The sequence below is a fragment of the Anabrus simplex genome, chromosome 1 (genome assembly GCF_040414725.1).
Source record: "Anabrus simplex isolate iqAnaSimp1 chromosome 1, ASM4041472v1, whole genome shotgun sequence".
NCBI classification, from domain to species: domain Eukaryota; kingdom Metazoa; phylum Arthropoda; class Insecta; order Orthoptera; family Tettigoniidae; genus Anabrus; species Anabrus simplex.
In genome coordinates this window covers 982,678,018-982,693,126 of record NC_090265.1, presented here as the reverse complement: position 1 = coordinate 982,693,126, position 15,109 = coordinate 982,678,018, and the positions used below count along the sequence as shown (strand labels likewise).

General features: G+C 41.7%; 1 protein-coding gene across 1 annotated transcript in view; it reads left to right on the top strand.

The window, feature by feature from the left end:
• The window catches only part of LOC137496952 (uncharacterized), a 1,159,990-nt gene that overhangs the window by 404,148 nt on the left and 740,733 nt on the right, over window positions 1-15,109 (top strand). The window lies entirely within an intron of this gene.

Below are 15,109 nucleotides of genomic sequence, written 5' to 3'. Positions count from 1 at the left end.
GAAATCAGCGTAGACGAGGAGCAGATTTATAATATAGAATTCAATAGATTCAGGCGATATATGTGGCATGCGGCAGCTAGATCAAACGTGCTTCGTGGAAATGAAGTGTAGGCGACAAGAAACCGAGATAAAATTACCCAGAATTGGAACACAAGAAATGAAGTTTCTGAGAGCGGTCAAAGTCTGTCATTGCAAGATAGATCAGTAGTGAGAATATACACATTTCAGGGATCCAGAGAATACGTCGAAAGAATGATCAAACTTCTGTGTAACAGGGACTTGAAGATCAATCTCTGTCTCCGTTTACTTCGGTGTTATGTATTTTATGGTGCCGAGATCTGCGCCCTAACAGAGGGCACAACCAAAAAGCTTCGATCACCGAGCTCGATAGCTGCAGTCGCTTAAGTGCGGCCAGTATCCAGTATTCGGGAGATAGTAGGTTCGAATCCCACTGTCGGCAGCCCTGAAGATGGTTTTTCGTCGTTTCCCATTTTCACACCAGGCAAATGCTGGGGCTGTACCTCAATTAAGGCCACGGCCGCTTCCTTCCCTCTCCTAGCCCTTCCCTGTCCCATCGTTGCCATAAGACCTATATGTGTCGGTGCGACGTAAAACAACTTGCAAAAAAAAAAAAAAAAAAAGCTTCGATCTTTTGAGATGTGGTGCTACCGACGACTGCTGAGAATAGCATGGGTTGACAGAATACGTAACACTGAAGTACTCCAACGCTTGAGCAAAGAGCTGGAGGTCATGTACAACATCAAAAGGAAGAAACACCGGGCGAGTTGGCTGTGCGGTTAGGGTCACGCAGCTGTGAGCTTGCGTACGAGAGATAGTGGGTTCGAACCCCACTGTTGGCAGCCTTGAAGATGCTTTTTCGTGGCTTCCCATTTTCACACCAGGCAAATGCTGTACCTTAATTAAGACCAAGGCACAAGGCCATAAGATCTATCTGCGTTGGTGCAACGTAAAGCAAATTGCAATAAAACAAAATACCACAGCGCAGGATGAGGTATCCCGAGTTTAATGCTGCTTCTTCCCTACAAGAATACTCTGTTTTGAGTCGGAATGTACAGTTTAGCACTCATATGGTCTTCATACCATACTGTATTCTGTAGTATAGTACTGTATCCCCACGATACGGAACTGTCTTAAGTTATGACGGATAAGGAATGTATGACCTAGAGTTTATTTCTGGCTCACGACCTGCAGAGTAAACGCTGTGTTTGGACTGCATTGATTTCTGACTTCCTCAGAGCTCTCCAAGGACGGTTCTTCCTTTCGAAGTACAGCAGTAAAATACTGAAATATGGACCGCTCATGTATTCACAATTCACTGCGGACCAGGGGCACGCTATGCATGCTAGCGGCACAGTCATGCATTTGTAACTACCTGGTATCGTTCCTTTAAGGGTTTTCAAATTCTAGCTAGCACAATGTTGTTGTTGATTCTGCTGTTTGTTTGTTTGCCAAATGTTGAATGTCACACTAAGGCAGACAGGCTTTTGGCAACGCTGGGATAGAGAAGTTGAGCGCCGTGGGCTCGTTATGGTATAGAACCGTGACAAATATAAGACCAAGAGTGAGGACTCATCCATTAATAGCATGGTAGTTTGTGGTCCCGCCACTGCAAGCACTTCAAGCGATTATATCCAACACGTGCTGCAGCAGTTCAGGCAAGCCGGGTATAGAAAAGTGCGGGAGACGTTACGGTGCGAGATATTTCAGTGAATAAGTTGAATTTTCTTTGCTTTCAGCTCCTAAACTCAGTTCATTGTGTATTTTGCACTTCAAGCATGTAGCTAATGTGACTTGATTCATTTAATTTTTTGTAGTTCAGTATGCCGTACTGTTTTGTGCCTGGCAGTAAGTCAGGCTATGGTAGAGTAGATGATGACATGCGATTGTTTTCAGCACCGAAGGGTAGAAATTAATTTGAAAAATTGGCCAGAGCTATTCCACGGAAGGATACCGAGTTAACGCGTATTAGCAGAATTTGTCATGTTCATTTATCTGATGACTTGATAGTAAAATCAGATACTTTTATAGTGAACGGTGAAAAAGTCGATATGTCACGTGTGAGATGGAAATTACCTCCAGGAGCAGTGCCTCACATTTTCCCTAATTTTCCGAAATACTTTTCAAGTCAGTTTAAGTCCGGTGAAACTCGCTACAGTAAAAAGAACCTAGACACCATCAGAAAAAGAAGAAAGAAGATTGAAGACGGAAGTGCAGCAGCGAATGGGGAATGTTAGCCCGGAATGTGGAAATGCATAACAAGACAGTGAAACAATCAGTGGAAGCTTCCAATAAGCAGAAACTGTGGTTAAACATGCAGTAAATATCGAGGACTGTGAAAGCTCTGCACCTGAATTTAATAGCGCACTTCGAATGCTCATGTGGGAACTGATAGAATGGGGTATGAGAATATTCTGCGCCACATGGGTATGGCGATAGAAATGAAGATGGTGAGAAACTGTTTGACTTTTGTATCAGAAATAACCTGACAATAAATAACACATGATTTATGAAGAGGAATAGCCATAAGATTAGCCGATATAGTTGTGATGGACAGTATGGAATACTCATCGATTTTATAAAAACAGACCGAGAATGGGCAAGATACGTCATGAATACGAAGATAATCCCCAGTGAAAGTATGGAAGGTGATCATAGAGTATTGATTGTGGAATTAAAACCAGTAAAAATCCCTAAAAGTGCATTGAAGAAGAAACCAAAGATCAGAATTTGGGAATTGGAGGACGACGATGAAAGAATGGCATTTCAAGATTGTATAAAAAGGAAGTTGCCTAACACAGAAATACGAAGTGGAGGAGGAGATTGGGACAATTTAAGAGAGACCTTTGTGGAAGCAGCAATTGATGTATGCGGGAAAACAAAAGCGAAGGTTAAGGGAAAGGATACACGGTGGTGGACAGACAAAATAAAGAAGGAAATAAGAGAAAGGAACAAGGTGAAGAAAGAAATGGATAACGAAAGGCAAAAACCGTATCAGAGGGATGAGAATAAGATAGAACGGTTACATGTGTAATACAAAAAATTGAAACGACATTCAGAGTTCTCTCTGGTGGCCAAATGCCATGTACATATTTTAAAATATCTGACGCACAAAGCCTTCTTGATTTATGATCAACCGATGCATTATTAGTTACCAGCGTTTCTAGCCCGTATGTTACAATTGGTATGAAATACTGTTTATATAATGTTAATTTCGGTCTCTGGGTACTTTGGCATCCCATAAAAACTCACTGACTTGATGATAAAATGTTGTACTTGCATCCGGGGATAGTGGGTTCGAACCCCACTGTCGGCAGCCCTGAAGATGGTTTTCCGATAACATGGTTGAAACTTGAAAGGGCAGTGAAAGCAATGACCAAAGGTAAAGCAAGAGGAAAAGACGAATTCAATGCTGATATGATTAAGGCAGCAGGAAGCATTGGACTACAGTGGCTATACAGAGCCCTCAGTGCCATATGGAAGGATGAAATAATACCAACAAGGAAGCATTGTACCACTGTTCAAAAAAGGAAATGGGGAGAAATGTGAAAATTACAAAGGTATAACCCTATTATCACATGGGCTAAACATAATGGAGAAAGGCATAGACAAAAGACCGAAGGATATAATAGAAACACAGAGGAAGAACAATATGGCTTTAGACCGTAGGTCGGTAATGTCTTTGAGTTTGAGCCAGGGGTACTCCTGAAGCCTGTGGTAATGTGATGGGGAAGGCCCACGTAAAATAAACGGTGGTTGGTACGCGTGCATGTTGACGGGGTGGAAGTAGTACCTTTGGTTGCCATATGTTATGTGTAAACAAAAATAAGGCATCACTGGTGTGCGTGTTTAATTGACTGTACAGTTGAAGGTGTTTTAAATGTTAGAATTTCCAACACTGAAACAACTTAAGTAGATTATCATGACACACACACACAAAATATCGGAAGGCTAGTTTTGTCCTCATTTTTCAAAATATGGAATATACAGTATATCGTTAAAGTGGCTGCTGTAATAATAAAACGCGGTAATTCATCAGAACGTTGATAAAAGGATCATTACTCTTTGCTTTACATCGCACCCACACAGATAGGCCTTATAGCGACAATAGGACAGGAAAGGCCTGGGAGTGGTAAGGAATCGGCCGTGGCCTTAATTAAAGTACAGCCCAACATTTTCCTGGTGTGAAAATGGGAAACAACGGAAAAACATCTTCAGAGCTGCCGACAGTGAGGTTCGAAGCCACTATCTCCCGGATGCAAGTTCACAGCTGCACGAACAGATTTTGTACGCAGTATCATTCATTGGTTGATCATGACTCAAGAAGGCTTTATGCGTCAGATATTTTAAAATAATGTACATGGCATTTGGCCACCAGAGAGAACTATGAATGTCGTTCGTCTTGCAGCCAGTTCAGCATCAAAGAAATGACCATATACAAATATATTCAACGAACGGTACTCGAATCGTCCAACCTTGGTGCCTAACGGTTGACATGGTAATGACCATGGCCACCACGTGGGCAGCCTAATTTCATGCTTATCGATAGAGGTAGAGCCTACAATGGGAAAAGATTCATTAATTTCACTGAAAGATAGTATTTTCCACGTTTAATGTTTTAATTTCGTGTGGCTATTACTAGCCGAGTGCAGCCCTTGTAAGGCAGACCCTCCGATGAGGGTGGGCGGCATCTGCCATGTGTACGTAACTGCGTGTTATTGTGGTGGAGGATAGTGTTATGCGTGGTGTGTGAGTTGCAGGGATGTTGGGGACAGCACAAACACAATGAAGGTTAAAATCCCCGACCCGGCCGTTAATCGAACCCGGGACCCTCTGAACCGAAGGTCAGCACGCTGACCATTCAGCCAACGAGTCGGACGTATTTTTCACTGAACAGTACAAGTTTGATGATCATCATTGCATTGTTCTTGTAACCCTTGTCCATGGAAGGGAACATAACTCGGGATGTATGCAGGTCGAAAGCATTTGAAGGTGGATTTGAAAGTAATATTGTTATATTATGATAATGTGATTTTAGCTCTAAAACATGTACACATCGCCCGTCGCTCTCAAATCATGCCGATAGACATAGCTGTGTACCTATGCACGTCATTACGGTGAATATGCGACGACGACTTCGCTGATAGAATCGTATTTTTAGTACAAAATTCGTAGTCGTGAGAGAATCATTGTATTTTCTTCTAAAGAACAGAAAACAATCTATAACTGGCACCAGTTTCAGCTGTTGGAACCTTCTCGTTTTCTCAATATCGTTGTGAATTACCGACAGAATTAGGTATTTTATATACAGGGTGAACAAAAAATGCCGCACTTGGAGGTTGGCATGCGATTCCTCATCCCATTGCAAAACAAAAGTTTCTATAGCCAAATCGGATCTGGTGCTGTTGGAAAACAAGTCGAAAACGAGAAGATGGCAACACTGTCACATCCTGCAGCGCATCTGAATGTAATAGAGAAACGTGCATTGCCCGCTCTACCGTACCCGCCGTCGCAGCTCACTGAATAGGCGGCTGGATTATCAAACCCACATGCACCATGGAACTACAGCTCGAATCTACGTCAGGTTTCTTTTTCTTTTGTGTATGTGGCGTCAGGTCCTTACTTCCAGTTATGTAACTGCGTCTGTAAGCATGACATCCTGTTGTCACATGACAATAGTCGAATACATGACAGTGTGATCCATTCAACTGAATGCATGAGTCGACTAACCACGCAGTGCACAACCATAACTGGTCTTGTCAAGTGCATGCAGGGCGGCTTCTTGATGGAGTACACAAACGGCGAATACGTCGATATGCTTTTAGTGTTGGGTTCATCCGATAACCAAGCTTCTGCTGCTGCTCGTGAGTATACAGCACAGTACCCTCAAAGGCGCCATCCTGATAAGAATGCTTTTCGTCGCCTTGAGTAACGCCTGCGGGAAACCGGTAAATTTCGTCCACAAGTAGTGGACAGAGGTCGTCCAAGGACTAGACGTACTCCACAAACAGAGGACGACATTCTTGAAGCCGTTCACCAACCACCTGGGCGAAGTACCCGTGATATTGCAAGGCATTTCCAGGTATCTCAAACACTGGTTGATGATGTGTTGCACGATAAAAACTACATCCATATCATTACACGTTAATTCAACACCAGCGGCCAGAAGACCACATTCAACGAGTACAGTTCTGTGAATGGCTTTTGCAACAAGTTGAAGATCACGAACATTTTATAAAGAATGTGATATGAGTGACGTATGTAGCTTCACTCGGGAAGGTATTTTCAACCATCACAACAGCCATTATTGGTCTGACCAGAACCCACATGTCACCCGTGAACGTGGCTTTCAGGCACGCTTTGCCATAAACCTGTGGGCTGGAATCGTGGGAGGAGTGCTTTTAGGCCCTTACCTAGTGCCGGACAAGTTGAGCACGCCCCGCTATCGTACGTTTTTGGGCAATGCTTTGCCTGACGCTTTAGAAAACGTTCCACTTGGTGTTTGGTGACAGCTATGGTTTCAGCATGATGGTGCACCGCCACACTTTGGAATGACTGTGCGTAACTGGTTAAATGAAGCCTTCCCAGCGAAATGGGATTGGTCGTGGAGGTCCAATGTTCTGGCCTCCACGTTCCCCGGACCTTAATTCACTAGATTTTTATTTGTGGCGACACTTAAAGGAACATGTTTATAGTACTCCACCCATGGAAGTACAAAACCTAATAGCTCGCGTGCATGCTGCATCGGCAATGGTGGATGCAGATGTGTTGCGTAGGGTCCGGCAAAGTATGCTCCAGCGAGTGGCGAAGTGTTTGCATATGCAAGGTGGTCGCTTTGAACATCCGCTGTGAAGTGAACGTTGCTCGCAAGTGTACGTACCGGCTCTGTGAAGATATGACTGGACGTCACACGTACACTATGGAATTATTGTGCGTAGTATAATGGGAAATCCAGTGTAGCCTACCTACTGTACTGTATTGTGTTTCCTTGTACCGCATCGGATAGAGACTATGTTACTGTATCCACTATTATGTTCTACGTATTGGCTTTATTTGTGCCATGGAAGAAACAAAGTGGTCGTTTACGTCTGTAAGAAGTTCATGTTATGTTTGAATGTTTAAATAAAGGCAACTGTAATGGTAAGACAGAACATAGTGTATTGCATAGTAGAGGTGTACATTGGATACAATTTGATACATTAATTGAAAAAACTGGCGCAAACGCCACTATAACATCGGTGCGTCCGCACAACCGGCATTTATGGCCTTACGTCGTCTCACCGAACTTATGAGACAGCTCCGGTCGAGCGCCGAGTTCATGCGACCTGTGCTTGACCACACTGCACGCCGTTACAGCGTTGCCAGAGCCTCGTTTCTTAACTTGCATTTCTATTAAACCTGTTGGTGGGACTAGGTTATGCAAGATAAACTTTTGACGTGAATTTCGACGAGGAACCGCATGCCGACCTCCACGTGGGGCATTGGCTTCCGGAGAGGCCTAGTGCAGATCTCCAGTACCCGTGATTGCGAGAAACACCACGAGTCAGGGCGTTGCCTGTGATTAGTATCACTATATTAGCGACACCGTAAGTCTGCGTTGCCTGTGATTAGTACCCACTGCATGAGGAACATCACGCGAATACCGGCGCCCGTGATTACACCTAAGTGAGGAACACCATGGGACTGCGTTGCCTATGACTGGCGTAATTATTTGAGAAACACCATAGGTCTGCGTTACCTGTGCGAAGTACACTACTTATGAGTAGTACCATAATGTGTGGAACACCGTGAATCTACCCAACATTTGATTAGTGCCTCTATATGACAAATACCACGGTTCTACTTACGTATCGTCGTCGTATCGTAGTCCGTTTACCCTCCAGGGTTGGTTTTTCCCTCGGACTCAGCGAGGGATCCCACCTCTACCGCCTCAAGGGCAGTGTCCTGGAGCTTGAGACTTTCGGTCGGGGGATACAACTGGCGAGGTGGACCAGTACATCGCCCAGGCGGCCTCACCTGCTATGCTGAACAGGGGCCTTGTGAGGGGATGGGGATGGGAAGACTGGAAGGGATAGACAAGGAAGAGGGAAGGAAGCGGCCTTGGCCTTAAGTTAGGTACCATCCCGGCATTTGCCTGGAGGAGAAGTGGGAAACCACGGAAAACCACTTCCAGGATGGCTGAGGAGGGAATTGAACCCCCTCTACTAATTTGACCTCCCGAGGCTGAGTGGACCCCGTTCCAGCCCTCGTACCACTTTTCAAATTTCGTGGCAGAGCCGGGAATCGAACCCGGACCTCCAGGGGTGGCAGCTAATCACACTAACCACTACACCACAGAGGCGGCACGGTTCTACCTTACTAGTGATAAATACCGTTATGAGGGGCCGTTGACCTGGATTTTGGACCCCTTAGACAACAAGCATTCTCGATTCAGATTTGTGGTTTAGAAGCAGTCCCTTGGTCAGGAATACTATTGTTTATGATAGTTCCTGGGTCGGATCCACTGATTGTTTTAAATTCATAAACATCCATTCATTCTTGATCATCGCTTTTTTTATTCTGGTCAGTGGATGATTTTGAACTTTTGAATTGTCATTATATTTAGTCTCATTTCGTACCATTATGGGCCGGCGAGGTAGATGTTAGGTCCCTTTAAACAACAAGCATCATCATCATCATCATCATCCCAGCTGTATCCCCCGACACAAAGTCTCACGCTCCAGGACACAGCCATTGCTGCGGTAGAGGTGGGATCCCTCACTGAGTCCGAGGATAAAATCCACCTCTGGAGGGTAAACAGATTAAGATGAAGAAGAAGAAGATTATACAACGAGATATGCTGTTCAGCTAAGTTTTAGTCACCACCTCACTCCAGTATAGAGTAAATACAGTATAAGGGTTATTTAGTTCTACTTCCGGGTCGAAGCGTGTTGTTGTTTTGTGTACACTCCGTACAGTGTATCGACGTTTCGAATACATTGCAGTATTCTTTGTCAAGGCGACTGAAATACTCCTACCCGATCCGAGGCAATCAGTCTCCTAGGCAGCAATCCAGAGCAGCAAATAACTACACACCGTGGAAACTTCATTTCTAAATAGAAGGTTTGTTCGATTGAAACATAGACTGGTATCTAGAAATGTACACATTGTGTATTGGTCAACGTAAACTATATCTCAACATAGAAGCAGGTACGATCCTGGGTCAGTCCGGTGAATCCTTGAAGGTGCTCAAATACGTCAGCCCGGTATCGGTAGATTTACCGGCACGTAAAAGAACTCCCGCGGGACAAAATTCCGGCACCTCGGCTTCTCCGAAAACCATCAAAATAGTTGGTGAGACGTAAAAACCAATAACATTATTATTAATTAGCTTTTATTAGCGTTTTGCTCCAGATTTCACCCTTTCGGGTTTACTTTCTGTATATTGTGTGCAACTGCAAAATGACCTCGATAACGTTGTGAGATAGACAGCAGGCAATGGTATGTTGATAAACGAGGTTAAAAGTCAGGTTGTGAGTTTCACAAATAGTAAAAGTCCTCTCAGTTTTAATTGCTGCATTCATTGGGTGAAAACTCCTTTTGGGGATCATTGTAAGTATCTAGGTATTAATATAAGGAACGTTCTTCATTGGGATAATCAAATAAATCGGATTGTAAATAAAGGGTACAGATCTCTGCACATGGTTATGAAGGTGTTTAGGGGTCGTAGTAAGGATGTAAAAGAGAGGGCATATAATTCTCTGGTAAGACCCCAACTAGAGTATGGTTCCAGTGTACGGGACCCTCACCAGGATTACTTGATTCAAGTACTGGAAAAAATCCAAAGAAAAGCAGCTCGATTTGTTCTGGATGATATGCGACAAAAGAGTATCATTACAAAAATGTTGTAAAGTTTGGGCTGGGAAGAACTGGGAAAACGAAGACGAGCTGCTCGGCTAAGTGGTATGTTCCTAACTGTCAGCGGAGAGATGGCGTGGGATGACATTAGTAGACGAATGAGTTTGAGTGGCGTCTTTAAGAGTAGGAAAGATCACAATATTAAGATAAAGTTGGAATTCAAGAGGACAAATTGGGGTCAATATTTGTTTATAGGAAGGGGAGTTAGGGATTGGAATAACCAAGGGAGATATTCGTGAAACTTCAAATTTCTTTGAAATCATTTAAGAAAAGGCTAGAAAAACAACAGATAGGTAATCTGCCACCTGGGCGACTGCCCTAAATGCAGATCAGTATTGATTGATATATTGCTTGACCTTTTTAATCTTTCTTATAAATGTTTACTTTATCCTTACCTTTTCTGATGTTCTTTGATTTATATCTCTTCTATTGAATTGTAAGATGTGTTTCGTACCTTCGAAACCCATTGTTTCCTGTTTCATTGCAAGGCTCGTACTTACCTATGCTGATCATTATTCTAAATGTGTTAAATTATTTATTTTTTCGGTTAACGTTCCTCTGATCACTATTCATTTCTTTGAGTTTAGAAGTCTCGCTCCCCTACTTTTAAATGTTATTTTAATGTAATGGTGCGTCAATTGTAATTTTATTTTTACCTTCAACTATGCAATAACAATGTTATTATCGTCAAAGTTTGACCTCTTGGATAGTCAGGGTAATCTCGTTTTTATTTGAGGAACTAACAATATGAGTAATTATTCTAAAATCGAGGAGAATCAATTTGTATCAAGATTATATTATTCGGTGAACAATTCTCAACTGTCCCTTGTTCTCTGATCATTCATATGTTCTATAGAATAGTATTATGCTTTGGGTCGTCCTGGAGGTCCTTCATTAGAAAAATTGTTCTTATTCTGTTTATATGAACTGTGAGTTACTGATTGGTAATTGACCTGTCTAGACGCATTATGTAGGTCACGTCATGACTGCGGTAATCAGCTGAGAATTCAGATTGAATTTCATTGGATTTATTTCATCCCAGATCTTTCGATATCCCTTGATACTTTATTATATTGAGCTGCATAGCTATTTTCATGATTAATATGCATTTTCTTCCGTCTTAATTATGTTTTATCTTCGTTAATTGAAGCGGTGGAGTAATCATATCAATTATCTCGGCCTCTTAATCTTCCCTTATTATTTATTGTTCCCTTATTGAGAATAATCCTTTTAAATATTTAACCGAAGCTTAATTTATTTCATTTGTGTAAAAGATATTTAATTTAAATTTTTCTTAAATGCCTCCTGTGTTTAAAACCTTAATTTTCATCTTTGCCAATTACCTTCTGTATTTCTTTCAAGCCTTTATTAAGTTTATTTTAAGAGTGCCTTGGTTGAAAATTTTAGTTAGATATCAGCAATACATTACTAGATTTTTATTGATCCCTACCTTCCATCCTTTCCACTTTCTGGTTGGTTGTAATACCTTATGTGTTTATTATTTCTTGGTATTACTTGGTTTTCAATTACCTGATTTCCTTTTGTGGTAACTTCTATGGCGTTACATGTCAGTGCTGTCCATAAGGCCGGAGAACCAGAGCGTGTAATCGTACCCTCATCTTTCTCTACTCTTCGAGTTTCTTCGTAAAAAAAGACTTGACGGGTTCGACTTACAACATTTGAACAGGCACACGTGGAGGTCTTAATTTTCGAGTGCATATTAATGAAGCGTCGCCATCGCGTCTGAATATGGATGTAAACATGTTTTTGTCGTCCGCAATCTGTAGACACAATGTCCAGAGATTAAAAATGATTGAAATTTGTGTTGATAGTTGTTGAGCTGAAATCTAAACATTCCACTTCATAAGAGGAGAGCATCGCGCAATTGTGATTGTGTGACGAGTGCTGTGCTGAATGTGAAGTCGTACGGATCTTAAAGTAGAAGGTATAAACCTCATTTAGTGGGTTGTGTTGGTGGACCTGCATCTATCGTCGTGAAGTTTAATACTTTAGTGGATTAGAAAATGGAATAATGGCATTTTATTGATATTTTAAAACATAAGACTTCGTGCACAATTTGAGATACTTTGATCCCGTTCTTAGCGGAAGATGGGCGTAAAATAAAAGTACCTTGATGTAGACTCCCATTTAGTAATCTGGGAAAGTTTACAGTAATACTATAAATTTATTATTATTAAATGGTGCAACAGAATGCTAATGGACCAATATTCCTGTCGTTCGCTGTGTGTAAACAAATGGAACACCTTATTAGAGAATACAGTATGCAAGAGGACAATGGCAGAAAAGTGTGTGGGTTAATAGCCAGCAACATGGTTTTAGGAGAGCCGAATGTCACTCCTTCAGGATGTTATCGAAGCTCTAAACGTACTGCATAAGTGGGCACTCGATAACAAAATGAAAGTAAATTCACGAACTTGCAGTCTCATAAGTCATTACAATAGGGAAAAAGCATAGGCAAAGGAGAGGACTTTCAATACTGTCTTGGATCACACACGCGCTCTTGGGAGAGTGACTCATGTATAAAGGGATCTAAAATGGCACCTTTACGTAGAAATTGAAATGATTACATCGTACAAGTCCTTTAGGGTACTAAAAGGGCAAAAGTTCCCAGGCGAAGGGACTAGGATATTTTTTATCGCTCTTGAGACCAGTCGTGGAATATGGAGGAGCCGTATGGGACCCATACCCAGCAGGGTGCTTTACTGAACTGGAGATGGTACACTCAAAGGCTGCAAGGTTCGTGCTTCGTGATTTCAGTCCTAGAAGAAGTGTGACAAGTTTGACAGAAAACCCTGGATGGAAGAATCTGCCTGGGGTCTAGAGGGAAAACAGCACAGTTGTGTGTCATGTACAATGTTTATACGAATAAGCCAGCTTCGGGAGAGTTGAACAGTCGACTAGAAGAGCCCTGTTACATAACCAGGAGTAAAAGATAGACCAAAGCAAACTGTGGTAAATATTAGTTTGTAAATAAGGAAACTGATTACCTGAGGCAGTCATACAGCCTTTCTTCAAAAATGTAACTTGTTGCAAGAATAGACTCTAGTATCCAGTAGACTTAACGTAAATTTCTAGGTGATGGCGTTCTATTTGAATGTTAAGCTAATAGTAAGTTATTGTGCCTCTCAATCTACTGTAAATATCAGCGTTAATGCACTGGAAACATTTAAGTTGTATCTGTCAATTAGTATGCGATTGCTTTGTAACTATTTGTAAAGGAATATTTTGTGAATTGTGAGTGTATTTATGACTGACTGCGTTTTAAGTGTGTTATGCTAAACGTAGAAAAATATTTTAAATTATTTTCCACAAATGTCGTATTTAATTTATGTGCGATTTCTTTCAAACATCATGTTACACTGCTCGTAAGTCATTTTAATTGCCAGAGTTTCTTGATTTTATGTACTACTTCCGTAATCGCGAAATTTGTTGTTGTATGAAATTTCTTGTTTTATATATATACAGAATATATTTGTAATATTTGGTTTTCGTGTAATTGTTTGATGTAGTTTTGTGGTTGGTGTTATGTTATTTGTTTTAATTTAATTTCGTTTTTATACTACTGTGAATAAGTTATTCAACCAATTGCAATATATTTGCTATAATAATAATAATGATAATAATAATAATTTCAGCGTTCGGAAAATCCCTTGGTCTATAGCCATTTGCACTGTACATGGTCAGTGAGCCTGCCGTTATAGTAGAAACTCCCGAACTCGATTATGAATGGCAGTAGTGGCTTGTCATTATCATCAAATTCCCCAACGCTCACCTTACATAGGAATCAACACATGGGATCCTCCCCGTGGTGTTTTTCGGATAGCGCTAAGAGACATCCAATGTAATATAATTTTACTCAGTGCGTGTACAGAAATTTACGTAGAAATCGCATAGAACTTATAATACTGTAGCGAAGCACGGGTACATTTGTTAGTGCGAGATAAAAGCGAAGTAGTGGTAAAGCTGGACGAACTGTAGATGATCCTCAGCAGTATGGGCACGCATTCGCGGTTGATCTGATTGATAAAACAGCTTTATGAAGGAAACACATGAAAACCAGGGCAGCAAAAACAAACAGTCTCCAATGGCCCAACGAGTGGCTGCGCGGTTTGGGTCACGTAGTTGTCACCGTGCATTCGGGAGAAAGTGCGTTCGAACCGCACTGTCTGCAGACCTGAAGATGGTTTCCTGTGGTTTCGAATTTTCACGCTTTGCAGCCTGTACCTTAAACATGGCTATGGTCACTTCCTCCTCCTAGGCCTTTCCTGTCCCATTTTCGTCATAGGACCTATCTGTGTCACTGTGACGTAAATAAAATAGTAAAATTTATTATTATTATTATTATTATTATTATTATTATTATTATTATTATTAAAGCCCGGTGTCAGTAAGAACATGAGCACAGAGGGTGGTTGCAACCTCAAACAGCACCACCAAGGGTTATGCAGTTACTGGGAAACGGCGACAACTGATGACGGCTCCAGAGTATGGCGTACCAGGCAATATGAGGATTGAGATAGTTTGCCATTGCTTTCCTCACTGGTCCAGAAAGTGCTATTGCAGCACGATGGACCCTATGAGTGACACCCTTCATAACAATCAGACGCACTAGTCGTGCTCTAAATGTCATCCTCCTGTGGGTAGAGGCGGTAAAATAACAACCACGGGATCCCCTGACCGTCGTAAGAGGCGATTAAAAGGGGCCCCAGTAGCTCTCAACTTGATAGTGTGGATTGGTGACCACGACGTCCTTTAGCTAAGTCCTGGTATTGCTCTTCACTTTCATCTATCCTATCCGACCCGCCCTGGTCAGCTCTTGTTCTTTTCCGACCTTGACGGTATTAGGTTGCGAGAACTAGGGAGTCTTTCATTTTCACGTCCTTCGTGGTCCTTGTCATTCTTTGGCTGATGCCTCCATTTTTCTAGTGTCGGGCCCCTTCATTTTTCTCTCTGATTAGTGTTAATAGAGGATGGTTGCCTAGTTGTACTTCCTCTTAAAAAATAATCACAGCCACCACCACCATTGAGGCCTAGTATTTTAATTAATGTTTTGCGTTCCTTTTTCTCAAAGTTTGTGATTTCCTATTCAAAATTAGCGTTTCTCATCCATAAAGCTATTATTATTTTTATTATTATTGTTTATTATTATTATTATTATTATTATTATTATTAT